The sequence below is a fragment of the Tenrec ecaudatus genome, chromosome 13 (genome assembly GCF_050624435.1).
Source record: "Tenrec ecaudatus isolate mTenEca1 chromosome 13, mTenEca1.hap1, whole genome shotgun sequence".
NCBI lineage: Eukaryota > Metazoa > Chordata > Mammalia > Afrosoricida > Tenrecidae > Tenrec > Tenrec ecaudatus.
The window spans coordinates 54017017-54027112 of record NC_134542.1 but is presented as its reverse complement, the minus strand read 5'-3'; the positions used below and the strand labels follow the sequence as shown (position 1 = coordinate 54027112).

Sequence of the window (10096 nt, the reverse complement as noted above, 5' to 3'; positions counted from 1 at the left end):
CTGCATTCCCTATAACCCCTTTTATTAGCTATTATGCACCCACTTGTCTTGTGCCTCACAACTAGGAAAACCAACAGGAAAACAATTTTAAAAATTGTAATAAGGTGATAATACCAAAATCACAATCGTATAAAGACAAAAATACCCAAAAAGTGTAAGAAGAAAAAGACTCCCATAAATATTCTGAAGGTCAGGGAGGAAATTTCTGTCATGAAACAAATAGGTACTTTCCCCTAGTACAAATTCCATCCATGTCTCTAGAGGTGGAGGGGGGGCATCAACTGCCAAGTATTGAACTCGATCGGGCACAACAAAGATTACAGTAATCTCTGCCTGATAGTAAAGCTGTTTTCAATTGTACCCAAAAGGCTTTTCTTTATTCCATTCCCTAATCCAGTTTTCCTACATTCTTTATTTTGGGGATCGCCAATAAACGTTTATCCCCAACCTCAGACTCAGCAATCCAAAACCTTGGTATTAAGAGAATTTGATGATTGAGCATTGGGTGAGATTAAGTCCTCTAGAGGAGCAAAACCAATTATATTTATCAAGAAAGTGGCTCATCCGGTTTTAGAAACAGTTACATCCAGTCTGTTTCAAGTCTATGGGGGCAGATGTTAAGTTGTAGGCTTTCCTGACAGTCATTTATGTAAGACCTGCTGGACCAGGGAGCAGGAATATTCATCAGGAAGCATAATGATCACAGTCTGGTGAAGGAAGAAGTGGATGGAACAAAATAAGCAGGAAATATGTCAGGCCAATGATAACTCCAGGGTCAGCAGGTACAACGGCACACCATTGACACAAACGCAAAGAACTGGAGATCCAGGTAACAGATGCAGAGTCCACACCAATAAGAAAGACAAGCTTAAATGGGAGTAGGCCTTATCTCCAAATAAACGTCCTTTCAATTGCACCACGGTGGTAACCTAAGTAAGGAGGCTTCATTCCTCCCCAATGAGCCTCTTACAACTGCTTTTACACTCACAGAAGATGCTACCATGAGATTGTTTCTCTCATGTTAGACCACATCATGGGGGAGGCCTCAACTGGCCCAGAAATGTTGACACACCATGTAACAATCACAAACATTAATGTTTTTAATCTATTGTCATGTGAGTGTGATATACAGTCAAGGTTGAGGCTCATTGTTTTTATGCCCCTGTGACCTTTATTCTCAACATATACCCTTTAGACTAAAGTACTAGTAATACCTGTTGCTTACTGGGGCTGAATCTCAGGTCTACTGATTCAAGGTTTGCATTTTAGCAAGATTCCCAGCAGTTGCATATGCATATCCATATCTGGTAAAGACTCAATGATGTATAAGAGTCCTTTCCTATTTGGTGTGAAGCTTGGTTTGTGTTCAATGAAAAAGAGTACTGTTCATTTACTGTACTTAGGTAGGATTGAGTAAAATATATCATTTTAGTTCAAGAAACTTGAAAGTATGTAAGTAATTGTTAAGGAAAATGCTCCAAATATTAATATATTAAAAACTAAACATAACCAGACATGGATTTTTAAAAAAAATAATATAATTGAGCACCACTGCTCATGTCAAAATTCATCTCAACTGTGGTGATTTGCTGGAAGCTGTGTCACTCATATTTCAAATACTAGCAGGAAACTGAATTTCTATACTAGGACGGACTAGGAAGAATGAGGAGGTAAATCACTTCTGAACAGTTGGGCGCTGAACATTATGAAAAACAGTAAAAATATTTCTGATGAAGTGTCTGCATATGAAGTCCTTAGGTTGGAAAGTTTTTAAAATATCAGAGGGAAGATCTGCCTCCTCGAGGTCAAGTTCACTTTGATGACTTAGATGGACCAGAGCTTTCAACATTTCATTTGCTGGTGATGCACAACTTGCAATGAGAAGAAACAGCAGCAAACATCCATAAGTATTCAGTACAAGAAATGTAGAAAGTACAAAGGAAGGAAACCTAAAAATGAATGTGATGCAGAAAGGTCTGTATCCTAGAAACTGGCGAGCTGAAATGAACTGGTATTGGTCATCGTACAGTGGACAATCCTATAGTTTATTCTGCCAGGAAGGAAAAATTGAAGAGAAATGGCATTGTATTCATCAACAAGAAGAATATTTCAAGATCTATCTTGAAGTTCAAAGCTCTCTGTGATAGGATAATAATATAAGTACACTTACAATTAAGACTTGTTAGCACAACTAGTATTCAAATGTGCACACCAACCACTAATAGTGAAAAAATTGAAGCATTTTACAAACCTCTACAGTCTGACATTAATCAAGTGTGCAATCAAGGTGTACATGTAATTATTAGTGATTGGATGTGAAAGCCAGAAACAAATGAAGGATAAGTGGTTGCAGAATATGACCTCTGTGATAGAAATAGAGGTAGATGTCACATGAAAAGTGTATGCAAGACCAAGCATTCTTGCAAAGAAGGTTTTATCAATATAAACCTCAACTATCCACATGTACTCTCCCAGAGGGAAGATAGGAATCAAATTGACAACGTCTTTGGAAAAAGGTGATGCAGAAGGTAAGTATAATTAGCCGATACGAGGCCTGGGGAAAATTGTGGAACTAGCCATCTATTGTTCGCATGAAAGGATAGCTGAGGCTGAAGAACATAGAAATGAGTCCACAAAAGCCAATGTATGACCTTGAGAACAGCACACCTGCATAGAGAGACCATCTCAAGCGTTTGCTTGAAAATCAGTGACCAAAGAGCAAAGGAGATGTGTGATGACATCAAGAGCATTATAGAGGAAGAAAGCAAAAGGTCATTAAAAAGATAAAAGGAAGAAAGAGAAGATGACAATGGATGTCAAAAGATACTCTTAAATGTAGAATGAATAAAACAAATGGAAGAAATAATGAAGTAAAAGAGCTGAACAGAAAATGTTAAAGGGCAGTTGAGATGACAATGTGGAGTATCTAAAAGAAATATGCCAAGATCTGGGTTTAGAAAACCAAAAGGGAATGAAAGAGATAAAATATTCAAGACTTGAGTTACTCTATTGAAGAATTACGTGAGGAATCAGCAGGTGAGGAAATGAACACACACAGGCATTATGACAAACATAATTGGTCAATGTTCATCCATTTCTAGAGATTTCATATGATCAGGAGCTGATATTACTTAAGGAAGAAATCCAGACTGCACTGAAGGCATTAGACAAAAACAAGGTACCGAGAATTGAGGGAATACCAATCGAAGTGTTTCAACTGGACACTCTGCCAGGAAATTTGGAAGAGAGCTAGTTGGCCAGCTGACTGGAAGAGATCCATATTTGTAGTCATTCCCAAGAAAAGTGACCCATAAGAATGCTCAAATGATAGAACAATATCACTAATATCACATGCAAGTATAACTTTGCTTGAAATCATCCAACAATGATTGTAGCAGTACATTGGCAGGGAGCTGCCAGAGGTTCAGTTCGGATTAAGAAGAGGATGTGGAACAAGGGACATCATTGCTGATGTCTGATGGATCTTGGCTCAAAGCAGAGAATATCAGAAATATGTTTATTTTTGTTATATTGATTATGCCAAGGCATTCATCTGTGTGGACCATAACATGATATGATAGGCTTGAGAAGAAGGGGAATTCCGGAATACTTGATTATTTTTATAGGGACCCTGCTCATGGATTAAGAAGCAGTTTGCAAATGGAACAAGGAAATACTAAATGTTTTCAAATAAGTTTTTCAAATGGAACAAGGAAATACTAAATGTTTTAAAATCAGGAAAGCTGTATGTCTGGATTATAACCTCTCGCCATACTTAGTCAGTCTGTATGCTGAGAAGATAATCAGAAAAGCCGGATTATGTGAAGAAGAATGTGACATCATGATCGGAGGAAGGTTTATTACCAACCTGTGCTTTGCAGATGACACAATCTTGCTTTCTGAAGACGGGGAGGGCTTGAACACTTGCTGATAATGATCAAGGACTGCAGCCTCAAGTAAAGATTATAAATCAATGTAAAGAAGGTCAAAATGCTCGCAACTGGAAAAATGGATAAAATCATGATAAATAGAGAAATGATTGAAATTATCAAGGGTTTTGTCTTGATTGGATCCAAAATAAATGCTCATGGAAGCAGCAGCTAAGAGGTCAAAAGACATGTTGCATTAGGTAACTCTGCTGCACAGCCCTCTTTAAAGTACTGTCGAGCAAGGATGTTGCTTTGAGGACTCAGGGGTGCATAACACAGCCATGGTGTTTTCAATGACCTCATAGGCATGTGCCAGTTATGTACTTAATAAAGAAAATCAAACAGGACTCATTAAACTTGGTGCTGGTGAATAATATTGAAGGCACCATGCTTTGCCAAAACAACAGATATATCTTGTCTTGGAAGAAGCACGGCCAGAGTGCTACTTACGGGCCAGGATGATGAGACTTCCTCTTCCATTCTTAAGACATGTTTTCTGGAGCAGTCCCCGGAGAAGGCCATCATGCTTGATAAAGTAGATATATGTAAAAAGAAATATTTTAAAGGAAGGCGCTTTAGGAGATGGACTGACACAATGGCTGCAACAACGGACTTACGCACAGCAACAATCGTGAGGATGGTGCAGGCGTGAGCACTGTTTCATTCTGGTGTGTATAGGGTCACTGTTGGTGGGAACTGTCTCAATGAAGCCTGGCAGCAACAACAATAATTAAGGTTTCAGCCTTTGATTTTCATCAGCAAGTGCTTCAAGTTTTCCTCATTTCAGCAAGCAAAATTGTGTCTTCTGTGTATCACGGGTTGTTAATAAGCTTTCCTCTGATTCTGATGCCAAATTCTTATTCATGTAGTCCAGTTTCTCATATTATTTATCCAACATGCAGATTGATTAATTATGTGAACGAATAAGACCTTCATGCATACCTTTCCTGATTTTAAACCATGCAGTTTGCCCTTGTTCTGTGCATGTGAATGCATCTTGGTCCATTGAACGATTCCTCATGAACACAAAGAAGCATTGTAGAATTCCAGTTTTTCTCAGTGTTGTCCATAGTTTATGATTCACACAGTGGAATACCTCTGCATACCCCACGCAGCACAAGCAAACATCTTTCCAGTATTCTCAGCCTTCAACTGAGCTCCATCTGGAATCAGCAATGATACATATCATCCATTGTCCTTGTCTGATTCTGGCTTAAATATCTGGCACATCCATGTCCAAGTAATATTGCAACCATTTTTAATTATTTTCAGCAAAATTTTACTTTTACATGATATTAAAAATATTTTTAAATTGCATATGCTTTGTGTTTTCACCTTTCTTTGGAATGGGCACAAAACATGAATCTCCTCCAGTCAGCTGGCTTGGCATCTGCTCTCAAATGTCTTGGTGTAGACAAGTGAGTGATTTCAGTTATTGAACCAACACTTCAGTTGTTATTCTGTCACTTCCTGGTGTCTAGTTTTTTACAAATGCCTTCAGTGCAGCTTGGACTTCTCACTTTAATACCACTGCTCCTTAATTTTATACTACTTCTTGAAATTGACCAATTATTTTTGGTACATTGCTTTTAGAAATTGCTTTATTTTGATGCATTGCATCATTGAATATTTTCCTGAGGAACTCCTTGAATATTACATATCAGGGTTTGATTTTTACTTTAGTCTTTTCCTCTTAAGATATGATATGCATTTCCTTCCTGTTTTGCTTTCTAACTCCAGGTTTTTTCATACTTTATTATAATCAGTCTACTTGAGTTACTTTTGGAATTTTCCTTTCAGCTCTTTCACGTCCTCATTTCTCCATTTACATTAACTACTCTATGCTCAAGAGAAAGTTTCAGAGTTCCTTTGATATGCATTTGGTATTTTCTTTTTCCATGTGGCTCTTGTTGTTATGTTATTTTGTTTTTAATTACATTTTCTTCTTCATATAGGATGTGCTTTGATATCCTGCCACAACTTGTTTGGTCTATGGTCATTAGTGTTCAGTGCCTAAAATATATTTTTCAGCAGTTTTCTAAGTTATGGTGGAATATACTCAGGCCAGATTTTGGTTCTTATGGACTTGTTTTCATTTTCGTCAGCTTCAGTGTGAACTTGCATGATAGTAATTGATGATCTGTTCCACAGTCAGCCCTGGCCTTGTTTAAGTTGATGATATTGATATTCTCCATTGCCTCCTTCTACAATTATAGTCAATTTGATTCCTGTATATTCTACTTGGTGCTGTCCAATGGTTTATGTTGATGAAAAAGGTATTTACAATCAAGATATTCATTGTAATCATTTGTTTATGTTGTTAAAAGAAGGTATTTATAATGAATAAATTGCCTTCAAAAATTCTAAGGTATTATTTCCAGCTTCATCTCTATCACCAAGATCATATATTCCAACTGCTTATCCTTCCTATTTGTCTCTAACTTTCATATTGCAATCATCAATAATTATGAATCCATCTTCTTTGCATGTTTGACCAATTTTAGACTGAATAAGTTGGCAGAATTTCTCAATTTCTTCATCATTGACTTAGGTCTATTAACTGATCATCTTTCTAGGCAAATAAGTATTTTCTTACCACAGATATTATTACACCTCAAGCTAGACAATTGAAATTCCTTATTGATGCTAAATGTAACACTATCCTTAAATTCACTCTTCCCGCCAAAAGAAACTATATGCTATCTGGCAAAAAAATTGTCTGTTTCTGATTAGTATTGTCCAGTAGATTGATTCTAATAATTTCTATTTAATTTTTGATGACTTATTATTCTCCTATATTCTTACTTGGTACATTCCATTTTCCAGTGACAAATGGATTTTCATGGCTGCTTCTTCTCACTTTGAGTTTTATCCCATCCGCAGATGAATGTTCCTAAATCTGCATTCCATGCACAGGTGTGTTATGCATTTGGACTCTACTGAGAAGGCAGATTTTCATAGTCATATATTAAGAGTATTCCAATCTGATAAGCTTTCTTTTGGAATGAAATCTGACATGGTCTGGATCTGTTCATGAAGTCTTCATTTGCCAGTCATCAGCAATAGACAGCCTATTCCTTTGTAGATGTCTGTTCTGCGTCAGGAAGTTCAGCTGAGATATGTTTAACTTAGATATCAATAGGGTTATTGATATTTTCAATACCAGAGCATAGCCTCCAACATCCCCACAAAATGGAAGCCACTGAAGAGTGACAAACCAACATGCAAGAGCAGTCAAGGAAAAAAGCTATGTATTGCCTTGAGCAAATTTTCTGCAAAAATCATTTCTAAAGTAATACAAAACAAATATAATGCTTGGAGGACAAAGGTGGGACTGATGTAAGCCATAATATGTTCCGTAGCTTTGCATGCATGTGAAAGATAGACAACGACTAAAGAAGAGCAGAGAAAGATTGACGCATTTGAATTGTGTCATTGGTGAAGAATATTGAATTTGCCATTGATTGTCAAATGAATGAATAACATGTCCTGAAAGAAATACATTCAAAGTGTTCTTTAGAAATAAGAATGGCAATACTTCATCTCACCTCATGCACTTTGGACATATTTTCAGGACCCCCTAAAGAAGAACACACTAATTGAAAAGTAGAAGATCAGTGGGGGGGGGGGGAGGACCCTCACTGATCATGGTTAGAGCTAGTGGCATTAAGGGCAGCCTCACACATAACAACAGTTGCAAGGATGTGCAAGGCCAGGCAGTGTTTCCTTCCTCTGTGCGTAGGCTTGCTGTGAGCTAGAAGAGACCCAATAACACATAGCAGTCGGCATATCAGTCACTGCAATGGGTAGTGGGTGGTAAAAGAGCATCCCATCTCTCCAAATTACTTATGTGGGTTGGGCTGCATTGCGGCAGACGGTAGAGATGCAAATTTTCTCTGTAATGGTGGGTTTGAACGGCCAATATTTTGGTCGGCCAACCGTTCTAACCATTATTGATAAAAGGATAATTCATAAAAGGATATTTAAAAATCACTCTGGAAACATTTTGTTTCAGTTGTGCTACTTGCTTGTAGAACATATTTCCTTTCTGTTGAGATGAGGATTAGGGAAAGCATAACAATTTATATAATTCACCTTTCAAAGGGTTTTTATATTAACTTTCCAGTTTGACCATTCATTACCTTGTGAGTAATCACTAACTGTATGACACAAAGATGGTTATAAGATCATGTCATCTTTGAATTTTTCTGATTGTATACTCCTAGTATAGTGATTCCTGAATGAAAGAAAAATTGACTCTATTTCAACCATGACCTAGCCATTTGGTTTGGAGAATGGTCACTTATATAACAGTCACGGTTCTCATTCCAACATATAAAATTTGGAGAGTATTGTATGCCCACTCTTTTTTTTTTACATTTTATTAGGGGCTCATACAACTCATCTCAATCCATACATATACATACATCAATTATATAATGCACATCTGCACATTCTTTGGCCTAATCATTTTCTTTTCTTTTTTTACATTTTATTAGGGGCTCATACAACCCTTATCACAATCCATACATATACATACATCAATTGTATAAAGCACATCCGTACATTCTTTGCCCCAATCATTCTCAAAGCATTTGCTCTCCACTTAAGCGCTTTGCATCAGGGCCTCTTTTTTTTCTTTTTGATCTGTGAGGCCCTGGAGCTCCGGGACAATGATAAGACCCGGTATCTGGGCAAAGGTGTCTTAGAGACTGTTGAGCACATCAATAAAACAATTGTGCCTGCCCTGGTTAGCAAGAAGCTGAACGTTACGGAACAGGAAAAGATGACAAGCTGATGATTGAGATGGATGGAACTGAGAATAAATCAAAATTTGGTGCAAATGCCATTCTGGGCGTGTCCCTCGCTGTGTGCAAGGCCGGAGCTGTTGAGCAGGGAGTCCCCCTATACCTATACCATCACATTGCTGACTTGGCTGGCAATTCCGAAGTTATCCTGCCCGTTCCTGCTTTCAATGTGATCAACGGCGGCTCCCACGCCGGCAACAAGCTGGCCATGCAGGAGTTCATGATCCTCCCCGTCGGAGCAGCCAACTTCAAGGAGGCCATGCGCATCGGGGCCGAGGTGTACCACAACCTGAAGAACGTCATCAAGAAGTACGGCAAGGATGCGATGAAGGCGGATTTGCCCCCAACAGCTTGGAGAACAAAGAAGCCCTGGAGCTGCTGAAGAACGCTATTGGGAAAGCTGGTTACACCAACAAGGTGGTGTTTGGCATGGACGTTGCTGCCTCTGAGTTCTTCAGGTCTGGGAAATACGACCTAGATTTCAAGTCTCCTGATGACCCCAGCAGGTATATCTCACCTGACCAACTGGCAGACCTATACAAGTCCTTCATCACGAACTACCCAGTGGTGTCTATTGAAGACCCCTTAGACCAAGATGACTGGGACGCTTGGGCAAAGTTCACTGCCAGTTCAGGGATCCAGGTGGTAGGGGACGATCTCACAGTGACCAACCAGAAGCGAATCGCCAAGGCCGTGGACAAGAAGTCGCGCAACTGCCTCGGCTGAAAGTGAACCAGATCGGCTCCGTGACCGAGTCTCTGCAGGCGTGCAAGCTGGCCCAGTCCAGTGAGTGAGGCGTCATGGTGTCTCATCGTTCTGGAGAGACCGAAGATACTTTCATTGCTGACCTGGTGGTGGGACTCTGCACTGGACAGATCAAAACTGGTGCGCCATGCCTTTCTGAGCGCCTGGCCAAGTACAACCAGATCCTCAGAATTGAAGAGGAGCTGGGCAGCAAAACCAAGTTTGCTGGCCAGAAGTTCAGAAATCCCCTCGCCAAATAAGCTGGGCAGACAGACCTCTGGTAGCCCCTCCCTGAGCTTGTTGGCGTTCTCTCTGCTTCACTAGAGCTGCCCTGCAGCCACACCAGTTGATACCTGTTGGAACCCCAGCTTTGTGACCCTGGTGACTCAACTCCTTGCCCTTCTTGAGAGCTTTCCACCAAGTGTCCCATTGCATCCCGAGGTGTCAACAGGCAACATCCCCAGTGGTTCTGTTTGCAGAATAAACATCAGTGACCCCTAAAAAAAAATGCCCAGACTCTTATGTGAAAATGATGTGCAGTACTTAGTGTTTCTACCAATGATTTAGATTATAAATCAATTGCTTCTTTATATAGATTGAGAGATAAAGTGATGA

The 10096-nt window shown here is 39.2% G+C and overlaps 1 pseudogene; it reads left to right on the top strand.

The window, feature by feature from the left end:
* The first annotated feature begins 8700 nt into the window (after positions 1-8700).
* LOC142424117 (alpha-enolase pseudogene) lies at positions 8701-9741 on the top strand (annotated as a pseudogene).
* The last annotated feature ends 355 nt before the right edge of the window (positions 9742-10096 follow it).